We start from the raw sequence: 18,604 nt of genomic DNA on the forward strand, positions 1-18,604 counted from the left end.
TCCGGTTACAAACCTTCTAACACTCAACTGGGTTCCTTTGACCCTCAACAGATATGGGACTCAAAGCCTTAGACTCTTCGAGTCTAAGAACGGACTCGCCGAGTCGGTCACGTCCACACTCTAAATCCTCGATTTCTGATGTACAACCTTTGATCAAAATATAGAACCAAGCTTCTACAATCGATCTAGCACGTAAAGTTACAAACTTTACATGCTTGCATGGGACTTTGAGCTCAAAAAGACATAAAACAAGCTCCTATGGTGCATGGGACCTTTCATGGGTGCAAAAGCAACCCAAATCTGCGTAGTGACTCCTTTAATGATGTGATTCAGAAGCTTTAACCCCCAACCATGTTTGCAAACATGGTTGGTGACCAAAAATGGCTTATAAAAGCCCTAAATCTACCCAATGAGGGATCTAACAAATGAATGAGCAAGTTTATCGCTTTTTACCTTCAATGAGCTGTAGACGGTGCACAAACTCGAGTTCCCTTGGTCTCTACTTGCTTCCTCAAGCTTTTATCCTTCCTTCTTATGATCACAAGCACCAAAATCCACCAACAACGCTTAGATTGCTTCAATAACGACTAGGGTTTCAATGAGAGGTGTTTTCGGAGCATAAGGGACGTTGTGGTCGTCATAACATTGCTTAAATAGGGTGCAAACCCTCGGATTATGGTTTTTGTCTAGATAGCGTCTACTCGTCGAGTCCAGGACCCGACTCATTGAGTCCATCACTTAAATCCCGCATCCCATCCCACTTTACTCGGTGAGTTCGTCCGTCAACTCGCCGAGTCCAAGGCCAAAAATTCAAAATACTTAGATAAAAATAAAAAGAAATGCGTACCAAGAACCAGGTGCTACAAACCTCCCCCACTTATTTTAGACTTCGTCCTCGAAGTCTGCTGCTCGTTCTTGAAACAGCTCTGGGTAGTGCTCCATCATCTCGTCCACCGGCTCCCAAGACCATTCCGAGCCCTTTCGGTGCTACCATTGCACCTTCACGAGTTCCACTCTCTTGTTCCTCAGATTCTTCGACTTCCGGTCGAGGATCGCCACAGGTCGCTCAATGTAGTTCAGGCTGCCATCGACCTGAATGTCCTCAAAGGGCACCACTGCTGAGTCGTCCACCAGGTAATTTTCCAGCTGGGAAACGTGGAAAGTGTTGTGGATCTGATTGAGTTCGGCTAGCAGATCCAGCCTATACGCCACCTTGCCCACCCGGGCTATAACCCTAAACGATCCAATGTACCTGGGTCCTAACTTTCCCCGTTTCCTGAATCAGATAATTCCCTTCCATGGCGACACCTTCAGGAGAACCATATCCCCGACCTGGAACTTCAGGTCTGATCGGCGCTTATCGGCATAACTTTTCTGCTGACTCTGAGCAGTCTAAAGCCTACTTCAGACCTGTTGGATCCTCTCTATTGTCTTGAGCACTACTTCGGTGCTCCCCATTACCCTCTAGCCTGTTGGAATAGTGTCTAAGGCTGTAACTATATTTGGCAAGTATTCAACCTGGTTGAGCATGGTCCTTTTGGGTTGCCTTCACCACAGCAACTTGACAGGATGATTTATAATGAGAGAAGAAATATTATTAATATATTATGAGAATAAGGAATAATAATATTGTTATTTGATTAATATAAGTCATAAATTAATTAGGAATTAATTTGGTGACTTAAAGAGGTTAATTGAATAAAGGGGCATAAACTGTCAAATGTGTGATAGTTGTACTTTGGGCTATGAATCTTTATGGATAAGAGGGTGGATAATTTTAGGGTTTGGAGAAACCTAGAAATCGTCCAAGGCCTAGTCTATAGGGATCATTGGATTTCTTAGGGCCTAAGTTATTCAATTAGGGTTTAAGGTGTAACCCTAGTAGCTCATAGTATATAAAGACCCATTGGGTGGAGGAAATCGGCACTCATGCTTCTCAGGAAACCCTAGAGCCGATTTTCTCACCCTTCTCTCTCTTTATTATCATCCTCTTGCTAGTTGGTGTTTGTAAGCCATTAGAGGAGTGACAATTGTGACTCTAAGCTCCAAAGACAAGAAGATTCAAGCAAGAAATTCAAGGTATTCCTTTAGATCTGATTTCATATGTTATGATTTGAATGTTTACACTAGATCTATTAATAAAAGTCTTAGATACATTGCATGTTCAATTAGAGAAACCTAGATCCAAGCATTAGGGTTTGCATGTGCACATAGGAAAGTTCTTATGGCTCAAACCCATCATTGATATCAGAGCCTTGATTGGTTTCTATTGAATTGATGCATTGGTTGATTGCTTGTTGATTGCAAAATTCGATTTTTGTCCATCTGCCTGATGAACTCGGCGAGTTCCATAGTGGACTCGGCGAGTCCATTGTGATACTCGGCAAGTTCGAGCGTCAGATGGAGCTAGTTTCGGGATTTCTTGCTGTTTTTCTTATGGAAACTTGCCTTACTCTTTATGGGTCAATAAAATTTGAATTTTAACATATATGTGAGTATATTCTTGACCTAACAAAACATATTTGCCAATTAGTTGAATAATAATTTCCTTATATGATATTAATTGATTATTTTAATTAAATTGGTAAATTGTTTGGCAAGAAACATTTAAATAAATCAAATATGGATAATTATGAGATTAAATGGTTAATTTAAATTATTTGTTATTTGATCCCTTATGTTTTGAAAAGTTTAAAACTAATCCTTAAGTTTTGAAATTTAGTTTTGTGATTAAAAGTTTAATTTGGACAATTTAAATTTCAAACCCTAGAATTTTACAAAGTTTAAAATTCAACCCTATACTAATATAATGTTACAAGACTAATATATATATATATATATATATATATATATATATATATATATATATATATATATATAATTAAAATGCTAGTCTTACCGTTAGTAGGCCTCATTCACGAAGCCGGTCTATAAGGGGGGTATAAGGTTGCTGCCTATAAAATGGCGCTTAATGGGTGTACACTCACACCCACCGCTTGCTTGATCGGTGGAGGGTCGTTAGCCGAACGGGTAGGATAGGGCAACCCTATCTCCTCATTAAAAGTATAATATTAAAATACAAAGTAACTACATGTTTTTCAAATTCCCAATCCTAGTTACTTTAGGAAAAGTGAATTGATGCAAACCCATGAAATTACACTTTGCACCCTTGCTAAGAAGTTAGTGGAGCATGTGTGGTTTACCGGCACACTAATTGGTTCTAAGCAAAGGTGGCAAAGGGTGGTTCATTGTTTATCATAGTTCGGTGGAGCGTGTGTGGTTTACCAGCACATTGAATAGGTGATTGTAACAATGAAGTCACCGTGTAGATTTGCATGGTTATTCACACCCACTTTGTGATCCTCGGCATCCCAGTCACAAACGAGAGGGGCATATCGAGATTTAAACATGCCATTGAAAAGTTCAATGAATCTCACCAAAATCTAGGAATTCTAAATGCATTTAAAACTTAAGGTTATGTTTTGTGATGGAGAATTAGTGAATCATCCTTCACTTACCTTCAAATTGTTTGCATGTTGGATTACGACATCCCTTTTCTAATATGTAAATAATGTTGTTGCTAGCTCGTTCATGTTAATGAGCCTTTGCCCTAATTTTTCATATTGGGTGATAACTAGGGATTCAATTCTAATCAAACTTTGTCCTTTTCTACTTGTAGATGTCGAACACAAACAACGTTGCTGCTAGCTCGTTCATGTTAATGAGCCTTTGCCAAAAGGTGACTTTCGATGGAACGAACTTTAGCAAATGGATAAGATACATTCGCACAATTGCTCGCTACGAGGACAAGGAGTATGTCCTTGAACGTCGAATTCCAAAAGTCCTATGAGGACATATATCCGTACGAGATGCATCAAGACTTATTGGAGAGATATTATCAAAACGCGAGGCAGGAAAGTTACGAGATCTTCACTAACATGATCACTACTAAAATGTGTAATGGAGAATCTCTAACCGTTCACTTGCAAAAGATGCAAAGGTATGTCGATTGGCTTCGCAAGTTGAATGTCGACTTTGGGGAAGACTTGGCTATCGACATGGTCCTTCACTCCTTGCCTCCATGTTACAACCAATTTAGGATGACCTACCACATGAACAAGGAAGAGGTCACCCTAAGCAAGCTCTAAGGGCTCCTAAGGACTGCTGAGAGCAACCTCAAGGACAAGTCTATTGCACCAACTCCCAATCCACCCGTTGCTCCTGTTTTGGCTATTGGGCAGGGAAGGGGCAAGAAGAGGAAGGCTTCTTCTAAGAACCACCGCAAGGGAAAGTCCCAAGATGGTTCCTTTTCTAGTAGGACCAAGGTTGATCCTGCTAAGCCTATCCCAAACCCAAAGTAGGCAGAGTGCCATCATTGCCACAAAATAGGGCATTGGAAGAGAAGCTGTCTGGAATATCTGCAAGCCATCAAGGATGGAAAGATCAAGCCATCTTTCGCAGGTATTTACACAATTAAATCTAATGATTCATCTCATGCTATTTCTTGGGTTCTTGATACCGGGTGTGGTTACCACATTTGTTCTGAATTGCAGGGACTAAGAAGAAATAGGGATGTGGAGCATGGAAGAATAAATCTAATCATGGGAAACAGAAGATCGTCGCATGCCACCAAGATTGGAGTGTATTCTTTAGTGCTTAGTAATGGATTAAGTTTAGATTTGAATAATTTTTGCTACTCGCCAGATATGGCAAGAAACATCATTTCATTTCATGGTTTGTTTAGACAAGGATTTAGATATTCGTTTAATAATGAGAATGGTTCGATTTATGCTTATCTAAATGGTGTTTTATATTTTGAAGCAATGCCTTGTAATGGAATTATGAGACTGTTATGATTGTAGATAACCTAGGAAATGATGTTCTATGCATGGATTCTTCCAATAGTATGGATAAAGCATGTTTGTGGCATTGTCGTCTTGGACATGTCAACAAGAAGCGCATAGCCCAACTCCAAAAGGATGGAGTGTTGGAGTCATTCGACCTTAGGGAAGATGACACGTGTGAATCTTGTTTGCTTGGAAGGATGACCATGTCACCCTTCACTGGTACTTGAGAGAGGGGTGAGGGTTTATTGGATCTCATACATACCGATGTATGTGGACCCTTTAGATCCACCACAAAGGATGCGAACCGCTTCTATGTGACTTTCACCGATGATTATAGTAGATATGGGTATATTTACTTGATCAAGCACAAGTCAGAAACGTTTGAAAAGTTCAAAGAATTCCAACATGAAGTGGAGAATCAATTGGGCAGGAAAATCAAGATGCTTCGATCCGATCGAGGAGGAGAGTACCTAAGTCTTGAATTCCACGACTATCTCACAGAATGTGGAATAGTTTCGCAATTGACGCCACCTAGGAAACCACAGTTGAATGGTGTGGCAGAAAGGCATAATCGAAGCTTATTAGACATGGTTCGTTCTATGATGAGTCGTGCTTCACTACCTATCTCATTCTGGGGGTATGCCTTAGAGACTGCCGCACATATCCTTAACCGAGTCCCTACTAAGAAGGTTGCCAAAACACCTCACGAAATGTGGACAGGGAAAGCTCCATTGTTGGCACATATCAAGGTTTGGGGTTGCGAGGCTTTCGTAAGACGAGATACTCACGACAAACTCGAACCTCGTAGTGAACGATGTATTTTCATCGGCTACCCACAGAAATCCTTTGGATATCTCTTCTATAGACCGAATGACAATGTTGTCTTCGTTGCGAGGAGAGGGGTTTTCCGAGAGCAAGAACTCATAAGCCAAGGAGACAGTGGGAGGCAGATCGAACTTGAAGAGATTCAAGAATCGAGTGATGAAGGAACCTCTACCACTGGTGCTCAACCCGAGGAGGAAACTCCGGTTGAACTAATTGACGAGTCCTTACCTCTTAAACGTTCCGAAAGAGTTAGAGTTCAACCCCAGTTTTATGGTTTTCATATTACTACCGAAGGGGACACGTATATTAGTGATGGTACACTAAAAAATCTATATGAACCTATAGCTATAAGGAAACCATGGCAGGCCCGGAGTTTGCAAAATGGAAAGAGGAAATGGACAGCGAGATTCAATCCATATATGACAACCAAGTTTGGAATTTGGTTGATAATATGCCCGGACGTATGATCGTTGGGTGCAAATGGATCTTCAAGAAGAAGACCGACGTGGATGGGAATGTACACACATATAAGGTGCGATTGGTTGCGCAGGGCTTTACTCAAACTCCCGGAGTTGACTATGATGAGATCTTCTCACCAGTTGCAAAAATAAAGTCTATTAGGGTGATGCTAGCCATAGCAGCATTTCATGATTATGAGATATGGCAGATGGATGTCAAGACCGCTTTCCTTAATGGGAAGTTGGTTGAGGATGTTTACATGGCTCAGCCAGAGGGTTTTGTCGATACGAAGCATCCAAATAGAGTGTGAAAGCTTGAGAAGTCCATTTATGGGCTAAAGCAAGCGTCTCGAAGATGGAATCTTTGCTTCGATGAGAAAGTCAAAGAGTTTGGATTTGTACGAAGCAAAGATGAATCATGTGGATATGTCAAAGCCAGTGGGAGTATAGTTAGCTTCCTCGTTTTGTATGTCGATGACATACTACTTATAGGAAACGACGTCCCGAAACTGCAGGAGGTTAAGTCCTGGCTCGGGAAGTGCTTCGCTATGAAGGACCTCGGAGAGACTTCCTATATTTTGGGAATAACGATAGTGAGAGAACGAAGTAAGGGACTAATAGGACTTAGTCAGAACACTTACTTAGATAAAGTACTGAAACGTTTTAGTATGGAGAATTCGAAGAAAGGAGAATTACCAATACAAAGTAATGCCAAGTTGAGTAAGACTCAAAGTCCGAGTACCGAAGCCGAGATAGCAGAGATGAGCCGAGTACCTTACGCTTCCGCAGTTGGCTCAATCATGTATGCTATGACTTGTACTCGCCCTGATGTAGCCTTTGCTTTGAGCATGGTCAGTAGATATCAAGGGAACCCTGGCAGAGCCCATTGGATTATCGTCAAGAATATCCTTAAGTACTTTCGGAGGACCAAGGAATGGTTTTTAGTCCTCGGAGGGAGTGATGACTTAAAGGTGCGAGGGTATAGTGACGCCAACTTTTAGACCGACAGGGAAAACTACCGTTCGCAGTTGGGCTGGGTCTTTACCCTTAATGGAGGAGAAGTAACTTGGAAAAGTTCCAAGCAGGAAACCGTAGCTGATTCAACGTGCGAATCAGAGTACATTGCAGCAAGCGAAGCATCGAAGGAGGAAATATGGTTGAAGAATTTCATTGGTGATCTTGGACTTGTACCTGACATAAAGGAGCCTATGGAAATTTTCTGTGATAATGAAGGAGCGGTTGCCTTGACCAAGGAACTATGGGATCATGGTAGGTCTCGTCATATCGACATAAAATATCACTTTGTTAGACATCAAGTAGAAGAAGGACATCTCGTGGTTAAGAGGATATCATCAGAAGATAACCCAGCAGATCCGCTTACGAAGGGACTGAGTAGGGTTAAGCACTTGCAGCATGCTAGGAGTATTGGGCTGAAGGATGATATTAGTTTAGATTAGATAGTTTTAGAAACTTATAATAGATAAATGTAATTGACATTTGATGATTAAATAAAGGAGTATTATTTATAAGTAAAGTTACTGTCTTATGTTAATTGTTTAACTATTGTTTCACTTTGCTTGTTTTGACTTCTTGAATAATTGAGTTATTAAGAATAATCGAATTATTCGAACGGTCCACAATCGTTCATATGTTGGAAGTAGATATGAAAGAAGATTGTCATGAATTGGTATGTAGATTGTCTGAATGGTATTAGACATAGCAAAAGGTTGCTACAACGTTTATGAGTGCTTATGAACTAGTTTTGAGCATTGGAACAAACCCGCATTTGCTGGAATCAATTTAAAGGTATATATGTATATTGTAAGTGATCGCAAGATGATAATATCATATGGTCTTAAAACCTAGATATATGGTTTGTTATTTGTTAATTGGTTGTACATTGATGATGCGAAACCGCATCAGTAAATTGATGTTATAAAACGCATTATTGTGTATGATTGATTGGAGAATAAGTAAATGCATATAAGTCGAAGTTTATCTGTTACTTTTATCCTAAGAGGGTAAAAGCGATATCTCGGCCGCTCGGTGATTTGATTTGACTTATGTGCCGGGCCCGATCAGAACTAAATTGATGTGTTCGATTAAGTTCTATGTCGAATAAATCTGAGATCGAGAAACTAAATGTTGGACTATGATTGTGTCTATATGATATCTGAACAGAGGACTGTACGATCGCTTATCTAAAGGAAAGGACTGATAAGATCAGAGTTTGACAGCGTCTTTGAGAGCTGCGATTGCTAATCGGATTGTGCTTGTGTATATGGTTACTGGACTTATCCAAGTGGGAGACTGATGGAATAGTGTCTAAGGCTGTAACTATATTTGGCAAGTATTCGACCTGGTTGAACATGGTCCTTTTGGGTTGCCTTCACCATAGCAACTTGACAGGATGATTTATAATGAGAGAAGAAATATTATTAATATATTATGAGAATAATATAAGGAATAATAATATTGTTATTTGATTAATATAAGTCATAAATTAATTAGGAATTAATTTGGTGACTTAAAGAGGTTAATTGAATAAAGGGGCATAAACTGTCAAATGTGTGATAGTTGTATTTTGGACTATGAATCTTTATGGATAAGAGGGTGGACAATTTTAGGGTTTGGAGAAACCTAGAAATTGTCCAAGGCCTAGTCTATAGGGATCATTGGATTGCTTAGGGCCTAAGTTATTCAATTAGGGTTTAAGGTCTAACCCTAGTAGCTCGTAGTATATATAGACCCATTGGGTGGAGGAAATCGGCACTCATGCTTCTCAAGAAACCGTAGAGCCGATTTTCTCACCCTTCTCTCTCTCTATTATCATCCTCTTGCTAGTTGGTGTTTGTAAGCCATTAGAGGAGTGACAATTGTGACTCTAAGCTCTAAAGACAAGAAGATTCAAGCAAGCAATTCAAGGTATTACTTTAGATCTGATTTCATATGTTATGATTTGAATGTTTACACAAGATCTATCAATAAAAGTCTTGGATACGTTGCATGTTCAATTAGAGAAACCTAGATCCAAGCATTAGGGTTTGCATTTGCACATAGGAAGGTTCTTATGGCTCAAACCCATCATAGCCAACCTCGCCCCAACATATTGAGGTCCTACACTTCCTCCCGTACAACATCTCGAAGGGAGGACGATTGATACTTGCATGATAACTATTATTATAAGAGAACTCCGCCAAAGGGAGGTAGGTATCCCAACTACCTCCGAAGTCTAACACGCATGCTCGCAGCATGTCCTCCAAAGTCTGGATGGTCCGCTCGCTCTGACTATTCGTCTGAGGGTGAAAAGCGGTGCTAAAATGCAGACGAGTACCCAGCTCATCTTGAAACTTCTTCCAAAACCTGGAAGTAAACCGCACATCACTGTCTGAAATCACTGACACTGGCACCCCGTGCCGTGCGACCACCTCCCTGATATAGATGCCGGCCAGCTTCTCAGCCGAGATGCTCTCCTGAATCGGAATAAAATGAGCGCTCTTGGTCAATCGATCGACGATGACCCAAATCGAATCCACCCCTCGCACGGTGCTGGGGAGATCTGTGATAAAATCCATCATAATGTCCTCCCATTTCCATAGCGAAATGTACAACGGCTGCATCTTGCCGTCTGGCCTCTGGTGCTCGGCCTTGACCTTACAGCAGTTCAAGCACCGCTCCACGTACCATGCTACATCCCGTTTCATGCAGGGCCACCAATAGTCCATGCGAAGATCCCTATACATCTTCGTCGCCCCGGGATGAATGGAGAATCGAGATTTGTGCGCCTCCTCCATCAGAACCTGGCACACACCCCCGTGGTATAGAACCCACACCCTATGGTATAGTGTCAATAACCCTCAGCTGTCATTGTCGAAGAAGGAAACCTGCCCCACAATCCGCTCGCTATTCCGATGTTCCTCCTTCATGGCCTCCTGTTGGGCCTCCCGAATCCGCTCCAAAAGCGGAGTCACCACTATCATCCTCATACAGATATCCCTCATCGGCGCTACCTTGCGGATAAGCGCGTCGACCACCACATTGGGCTTTCCCGAATGGTAATGGCTCTCGCAATCATAATCCTTTACCACTTTAAGCCACCGACACTGCCTCATATTCAGATTTGGTTGGTCCATGAGATACCTCAGGCTCTTGTGGTCCGTGTAAATCGTACAACGAACCCCATAGAGGTAATGACGCCAAATCTTGAAGGCGAACACAACAACCCCAAAATCCATATCATGTGTCGTGTAATTCGCCTCGTGAGGCATCAACTGCCTCGAAGCGTAAGCAATGACATGCCCTCTCTGCATCAATACTGCGCCCAAACCCGAGATGGACGCATCACAGTACACGACGAAATCCTCCATGCTCTCTGACATGGCTGGGATTGATGTCTTGCGCAATCTCTGCCTCAATGTTTCGAATGCACCCTGCTGCTCAGGTCCCCAATGAAAGACCACGACCTTCCTCGTTATCCTGGTCAGGGGTACGACTATCTTGGAGAAATCCTGAATGAATCTCCGATAGTAGCCGGCTAACCCTAGGAAACTCCGAATCTCAAATGGAGACCTCAGAACCTCCCATCTCATCACGGACTCCACTTTGGCCAGATCTACCGAAATCCCGTTTTGGTTGACAAGGTGCCCAAGAAACTGCACCTCGTGCAACCAGAACTCACACTTGGAGAACTTAGCATACAAGTTCTCCATTCTATAAATCTCCAGAACCTCTCGTAGATGGTCCTCATGATCCTCCTGCGTCTTGGAATAGACCAAGATGTCATCGATGAAAATTATCACGGACCGATCCAACATCAGTCTGCACACGCGGTTCATGAGATCGATGAACGCGGCGGGAGCATTGGTGAGCCCAAAAGGCATCACGAAGAACTCATAGTGGCCATAGCGCGTCCGGAACGCCGTCTTCTATACATCCTCCTCTCTGACCCTCATTTGATGATATCTTGAGCGCAGATCAATCTTGGAGAACCAAGATGCTCCATGTAACTGGTCAAAGAGGTCATCAATCCTTGGGAGTGGGTAACGGTTCTTCACCGTTACCTTATTGAGTTCCTGATAAGCTATACACATCCGATGCGGCCCGTCCTTCTTCTTCACAATAAAAATCGGGGCTCCGCAGGGTGAACTGCTTGGTCTAATGAATCCCTTGTCTAACAGCTCCTGCAGCTGTGTAGACAAATCCTGCATCTCCGGAGGAGCCAACCGATACGGTGCCTTAGCTATCGGGTCCACACCAGGGACCAGGTTGATTGAAATTCACCTGCCTCTCTGGAGGTATCCCAGGCAACTCCTCGGGGAACACATCCTCAAACTCCCGTACTACGGGCTCATCGCCCACCGTCGCCCTACCCACCTCCCATGTATCCATAACATAGGCGACATAACTTGCGCAACCTTGCTGAAGGTAGCGCCTAGCCCTCGCTGTTGAACATAAAGCTGGTCCTCGTTGTGGCCTTTCGCCCTGAACCACCAGCTCTCCCCCACTAGGGGTCCTAATCCGCACTGACTATTGCGCGCAGTCGATCACTGCCCCATTTGGGCTCAACCAGTTCATACCAATAATGACCTTGTTCCCCCGCAAAGGTATGGGAACCAAGTGCACAAAGTAACGTTCCTCGAACAACCTCAAAACACAATCCTAGTAGACCTCCGACGCTCGTACCGACCGGTCGTCCGCAATCTCGACCTCTAGAGGGCAATCCAACATGCCTGAAGACTCCAGAAAGTTCTTGCTAAGCGCAAGAGAGACAAATGATCAAGTGGCACCCGAATCAAACAACACCTAAACCGGGATAGGGTTCACATGGAACGATCCTAAGCAAGGCACATAATATATCAAAATCACAGCGACATAACATAAAAGCATTAAATAAGAAATCATACCCATCACCACATCGGATGCAGCGTGTGCCTCCTTGGCTGTCAGCTGGAATGCTCGGCTCTGAACCACTGGAGTCTCCAACTTGGCCTTCCGGCCATCCACAACCCGTGTTGTCACTGGAGTCGGCGCCACTGCTGGCGCCGCTACTGCTGCTGTTAATCTAAGGCAATTTGCCTTTTTATGGCCCTTCTGATTGCAATGAAAGCAGGTCAGGTCAGATATCTGAATCGCAGAAGTAGGGGCAATACAATCTCTGCCAAAATGTCCAACCTTGCCGCAATTATATCAGCCTGAACCCGACCAATTGCGACAAGCTCCCTCGTGTGACCGACCACATTTCTCACAGCGGTCCCGCCCTGACTGGCCTTTCGGCCTACCATCGGATCCCTTGGGCTTCTTCCCCGAAGCCCCCATCGTCATCCCCTCTGCTGCCTTCCTCTTGTAGCACCTGGTTCCTGGTATGTATTTTAATCTAAGTATTTTTGGCATTTTAGCTGGGACTCGGCGAGTTGTAGGCCCGACTCACCGAGTAGAGACGAGATTTTGAGCACATTTAAGTTGGCAACTCGGCGAGTCCATATCCTGGACTCGGCGAGTCCACCAGGCTGGAAGAAACCCTAGATCCACGGGTTTTTCACCCTATTTAAACCATGTTATGAGCCCCAAACTCGCCTCCTTCACCCTCAGAGCATCATTTAGCAAACCCTGACCATTCCTTGAGCATTTCTTGTGTGAATCTTGAAGTTTTGAAGAGAAGAAGGAAGCTAGATCCAAAGGAGTAGAAGGAGATCCAAGATCTTTCATCCACTACAGAGTTTATTGAGGTAATAAATGGATTCCTTCTGTTTTTATGATTGATTCTCCATTATTAATCACATTTAGGCCATTTTATCCATTTTATAGTAGAGGGATCACATTGGGTTGATTAGCCTTCGGATCTAGCCATGTTTCAGTTCCAAAAACGTAGATCTAACACCTTTATGGAGCCATTTTGCATGAAAATCGTAGATCTACTCTTTTAAGTGTCTTTTGAGCCTTTAAATCCCTTTTCATGCATATGTACACGTAAAGTTGGAAACTTTACGTGATAACCAAGCCTTAAGAACACAGATCTATAAGTTGTATGCATTGGTTTTGAGCAGAATCAACTGTATAGAAGTTGCATGCAACCGACTCGGCGAGTCGTTCTTCAGAGTCGGCGAGTCGAGTCGCGAGTCCTCGAGTTTTCCGCCTTCTATGTATTATGCCGAGTGGAACCAGTGAGTTTTAGGTGGACTCAGTGAGTCGGAGATCAGACTCATTCATGGAGAGAGTCGACGAGTCAATGCCCTAACTCGGCAAGTCCTCGACAATCTTCCTATCCCAAGAACAGACTCGGCGAGTTGTTCATACAAATCGGCGAGTCACAGTCGGAGTGTTCATATGTTGAAGGAGAACTTGACGAGTTGTTCATACAACTCGGCGAGTCGGATGCAGATTGACTAAGTGTTAGTATCAATGAGGAACTCGTCGAGTCGATGCCAAACTCGACGAGTAGTAGCGCACAGAAATGAGAAATGAGAGTAGGGACTCGACGAGTCAGGTCAACTACATGTTGACTTTGACCAAGAGGTTGACTTTGATCAGAGGTAAAATAGTCATTTTACCCTCACTATAGTTATCAGTATTTTGTTGAGTGTACTTATGGAAATTGTAGCCGGGGTGAAACTGGAGCAGCAGCAGACAGATTCCAGTGCCGTTCATTCAACAACTAGACTGCGAGGTGAGTTTTCCTTCCAGTAGGAATAGGTCTACAGCCACAATGCCTGCCCGTTTAGTTAGCAGTAGTTCTGGACCTCGGTCCGATGCAGTAGTTAGATTGCTTGATGTCTTTGTGATTCAAGCATGTTCTGTGTTATGTGTTCCACACTTCGGTCTGATCCAGTATGTAGTATATGTGTTTATGCTAGTTGATATGTTATGCTCAGTCAGTTTCCGGACTTCGGTCCGATGCAGGGGACAAGGCCCCAGTCAGTTCCGAATTTCGGTCCGATGTAGGGGACAAGGTCCCAGTCAGTTCCGGATTTCAGTCTGATGTAGTTAGTTCCGGGCTTCGGTCCGATGCAGGGGACAAGGTCCTACTTAGTTCCGGACTTCGGTCCAATGCAGTTTCCGGACTTCGGTCTAATGCAGGGGACAAGGTCCTAGTCAGTTCCGGACTTCGATCTGATGCAGTTTCCGGACTTCGGTCCGATGCAGTGGGCAAGGCCCAGTATGTGTTTATATGTTATTGTATGGTATGTGGTAGTTTGGGGGAGCTCACTAAGCTTCGTGCTTACAGTTTCTGTTTTGGTTTCAGGTACTTCCGCAAGTAAAGGGAAGAGCTCGAGATGATGGCATCGCACACACCACAGCTTCAGTTTTGTCATGGGAGTTGATTTAGCTTTTCATTGATATGATTTGATACAGTCTTGATACAATTTTTCTTGTGATACTTTGTTATGCTTTTGAGATATTCACGTATGGGTTTTATTTTATGGTATTGATCTAAGGATTTTAGTAATGATTAAACAAAAATTTATGGGTCGTATTTTGGGATGTTACATGTTGGTATCAAAGCCTTGGTTTGAGGGATTCGGATACACTTTCGGGTGTGTCTGAACTCAAACTAAGGAAACGGTAAAAGATTTTCAAAGGAAAAACATTTTCAAAAAATATTTTTGAAAAAAGAACTTGGAAAGAAAGAGAGTTTTGATGAAGAGAAAAAGGTATGGAGCGTGTGATCAGCCGAGCTCAAGTAAGTACTCCCAAATTACCCATACAAGTTTATATTATCAGTTCCAGTTTCAGTAGAACAACATACTAGTATAGGACTATGGATCTAGGAGGATGCCTTATGTGCCTGCTTTATGTGTTTCAGCTTGATGAGAATTGCATGCTAGTAGTGAGTAGAAAGTAGTAGGATAGCTTGTGTAGGTTATGCCTGATAGTATGAGCTTAACATTGTATGTTAGTACAGTTTCTTAACTATGAGAAGTGTTTGCATGAGTATGTTTCCCTTATCCGAATGCTGCTTGCATTGTGCTTAGTGGGACTCTGAGTGATGGGAGTTAGTCATTAGCTGCATACATCACGTCACATGTGGTCAGGGTTGAATTATCTCAGAGTGCGGGATTTGACCCTATAGCGCAACTCTCGTTTGAGTTTAACTGTTGTAGGGACGAGTGTTTTACTCGAAGGATTATCCGATCCTCATTGCATGTAATGGTATTCAGGTTGTGGCTAATTGGCATTACAAGGAGGCCTTCAGCAGCTAAGGACTGGTTTCGGTGGAGTCAAAGGTTTCCCTAGGGCAAGCCTAGGATGTGATTAGCAGAAGTCATTAGCAGTATAGTGACCTGGTGGAGTCAAGGCAGTTCTTGAGGAAAGTATAGATAGATGTGGAAGGTAGTTTGGGCCCATACTGCTGAAAGCAAAGGATCCGTACTCGAATCAAGGAAGGCGGAGATGACACCGGGAAGTTTGTAGTAGTAGCAATCCCTTGAGATATTTCAGTGTACTGACGTTTGCCATGATATGTTTTCAGAATGGTGGTTTTGCGACCTAGGCCAGCAGCCGGCAGTTCAGGTGCTGGAGTGGGATCTGGATCACGCTCGGGAGCCGAGCATCTAGATGAGCAGACTAGAGAGTTTTTCACTTCAAAGGTGACCCGTATCATTCTTGAGCAGACTCTAGTGATCTTTGGTGGATGTGGCCAATGCTTTCCACACGAGTAGGTCTCCCAAGGGGGACAAGGTCAGATTGGCATCCTGTCTTCTGAAGGACAGGGCACGGGATTGGTGGGAGGAGGTCGGTCATGTCATTGGAGATGACACAACTTTGGATGCTATGACCTGGGCTGACTTTACTGCCAGGTTCAAAGCTGAGTTTGCACTGGTTATTGAGGTGCAGCAGTTAGCCAGGGAGTTTTAGGACCTCACCCAGACTACAGAGACAGTGGCAGAGATTACCGCCAAGTTCAGGGAAAGGGCGCTTCTCGTTCCTTAGTACATAGCTGATAAGGAAATGAAGAAGGCCCGTTATCATGAGATGCTGCGGAGTGACATCCGCCAGTTTGTGAGCCGGTCCAGCTGTAAAACGTTGGATGAGATGATTGCTAGGGCGAGAGAGAGAGAGAGAGAGAAAGAGAGAGAGAGAGAGAGATTGACCTTGAGATGGAGAGAAAAAGGAAGCCGGAGGCAGCTTCGGGTTCAGGGAGCTCGGGAAAAAAGCCCAAGGTTTCAGATCACAGATCCAGGAGTCAGTAGAGCCATGGTTGGTGTGGCAAGTGTGGGAGATTGCACGACGGGGCGTGCAAGGTAAGGAGTTCCGGCTGCTACAAGTGTGGTCGGACTGGGCATATGAGCAGAGATTGTACAACCACTACTACCGCCATTGCGCCATCAGATCAGATTTGCTTCCAGTGCAATCAGAGGGGACATAAAAATTCCCAGTGTTCGAATTTAGCTGCTGCAGGGAAGGTGTCAGCACCTGCTCCTGCTACTTTGAGGATTACAGATGGCTGTCAGGGCAGAGTTGAGATGCCAGTGGCGAAGAGTAGGGCTTTTCAGCTGACAACAGAGGAGGCGCGAGTGACTCCTAACGTGGTGACGGGTATGTATTTTTCCCTAATCTCTGCATTTATTATTGATTTTTTCTTATGGTTATATGTTTTGTATAGGGTTGTTCTTAGTGAACGACATTTCAGCCACAATATTGTTTGATTCGGGGGCTACCCGATAATTCATCTCTCTTGCGCTTAGCAAGAGGTTTAGCAGAGCTCTAGGGGAGCTAGATTGTCCACTTGAGGTTGAGATAGCAGCTGACAGGACTGTTTTGGGTGGCGAGAGTACATAGAGGATGTTCTCTACAGTTATTTGATGAGCAGTTTTCGGTGGACTTGGTCCCTTTTCCCCTGCGAGGGAATAAGGTCATAGTAGGCATGGATTGGTTGAGCCCTAATGGGGCGGTGATAGATTGTGAGCTGCAGTTAGTGAGGGTTCGCACCCCCAGTGGGAGAGAGTTAGTGATTCAGGGCGAGAGGCCACATCGCGGACCAGTTCTGTGTTCAGCAGCGAGAGCGAGGCACTATTTCCAGTAGGGTTGCGCCGGTTATATTGCCCATGCTTTGGATGCCCGGGAGAAGGGCAAGGTGACAGTTGACGATGTTCCAGTAGTGCGAGACTACCCGGATGTATTTCCAAAGGATTTGCCTGGAATAGCTCCCGAGAGACAGGTCGAGTTCAGGATTGACCTGATCCCTGGTGAGGCTCCGATAGCCAAGGCACCGAATCAGTTGGCTCCCCCAGAGATGCAGGAGTTGTCTATGCAACTGCAAGAACTACTGGAAAAGGGTTTTATCAGGCCGATCAGTTCGCCCTGGGGAGCACCGATTTTGTTCGTGGAGAAGAAGGACGGGTCGCACCGTATGTGTATAGATTATCGGGAGTTGAATAAGCTAACGGTGAAGAACCGTTACCCACTCTCGAGGATAGATGATTTGTTTGATCAGCTGCAGGGAGCATCTTGGTTTTCCAAGATCGATTTACGCTCCGGGTATCATCAGATGCGAGTCAGAGATGAGGACGTGCAGAAGACTGCTTTCAGGACCCGATATGGTCATTAGGAGTTCGTGGTGATGCTGTTTGGGCTCACCAACGCCCCAACCACGTTCATGGATCTCATGAACCGCGTATGTAGGCCGTTGTTGGATCGGTCGGTGATAGTAATTATCGATGACATCTTGGTTTATTCCAAGACCCAAGAGCAGCACCTGGGAGAGGTGCTAGAGATTTTGAGGAGGGAGAGACTTTTCGTAAAGTTCTCTAAGTGAGAGTTCTGGTTGCGCGAAGCGCAGTTCCTTGGGCACCTCGTCAACCAGAAGGGTATTTTGGTAGATCCGGCCAAGATAGAGGCCGTGATGCAGTGGGAGGTCCCGAGATCTCCATCTGAGATTCGGAGCTTCCTAGGTTTAGCATGGTACTATAGGAGATTCATCCAGGATTTCTCCAAGATAGCAGTACCTCTCACCCGACTGACTAAGAAATCGGTGGTGTTCCGCTGGGGGCCTGAGCAGCAGATAGCTTTCGAGACCCTCAGACATAGATTATGCAAGGCACCGATCCTTACCCTACCAGAGGGAGTGGAGGATTTCGTAGTCTACTGTGATGCTTTGATCACAGGTATGGGAGCAGTGTTGATGCAGCGAGGCCATGTGATAGCTTACGCCTCTAAATAGTTGAAGCCTCATGAGGCTAACTATCCTATGCGTGATTTAGAGCTAGGGGCAATGGTGTTTGCTCTCAAGATTTCGAGGCATTATCTTTATGGGGTCCGTTGTACCATCTACATGGATCATAAGAGTCTGAGGTACCTCATGGATCAACCGAATCTTAACATGAGGTAGCGGCAGTGGTTAGATGTGGTAAAGGATTATGATTGTGAGATCCTTTATCACCCAGGGAAGGCTAACGTAGTGGCCGACGCCCTGAGCCGCAAGTTGGCAACGGCCTCGATCAAGGACATATGTTTGAGGATGACAGTAATTACTCCATT

This window comes from Lactuca saligna, chromosome 1, assembly GCF_052625555.1.
Source record: "Lactuca saligna cultivar CGN05327 chromosome 1, ASM5262555v1, whole genome shotgun sequence".
Taxonomy (NCBI): domain Eukaryota; kingdom Viridiplantae; phylum Streptophyta; class Magnoliopsida; order Asterales; family Asteraceae; genus Lactuca; species Lactuca saligna.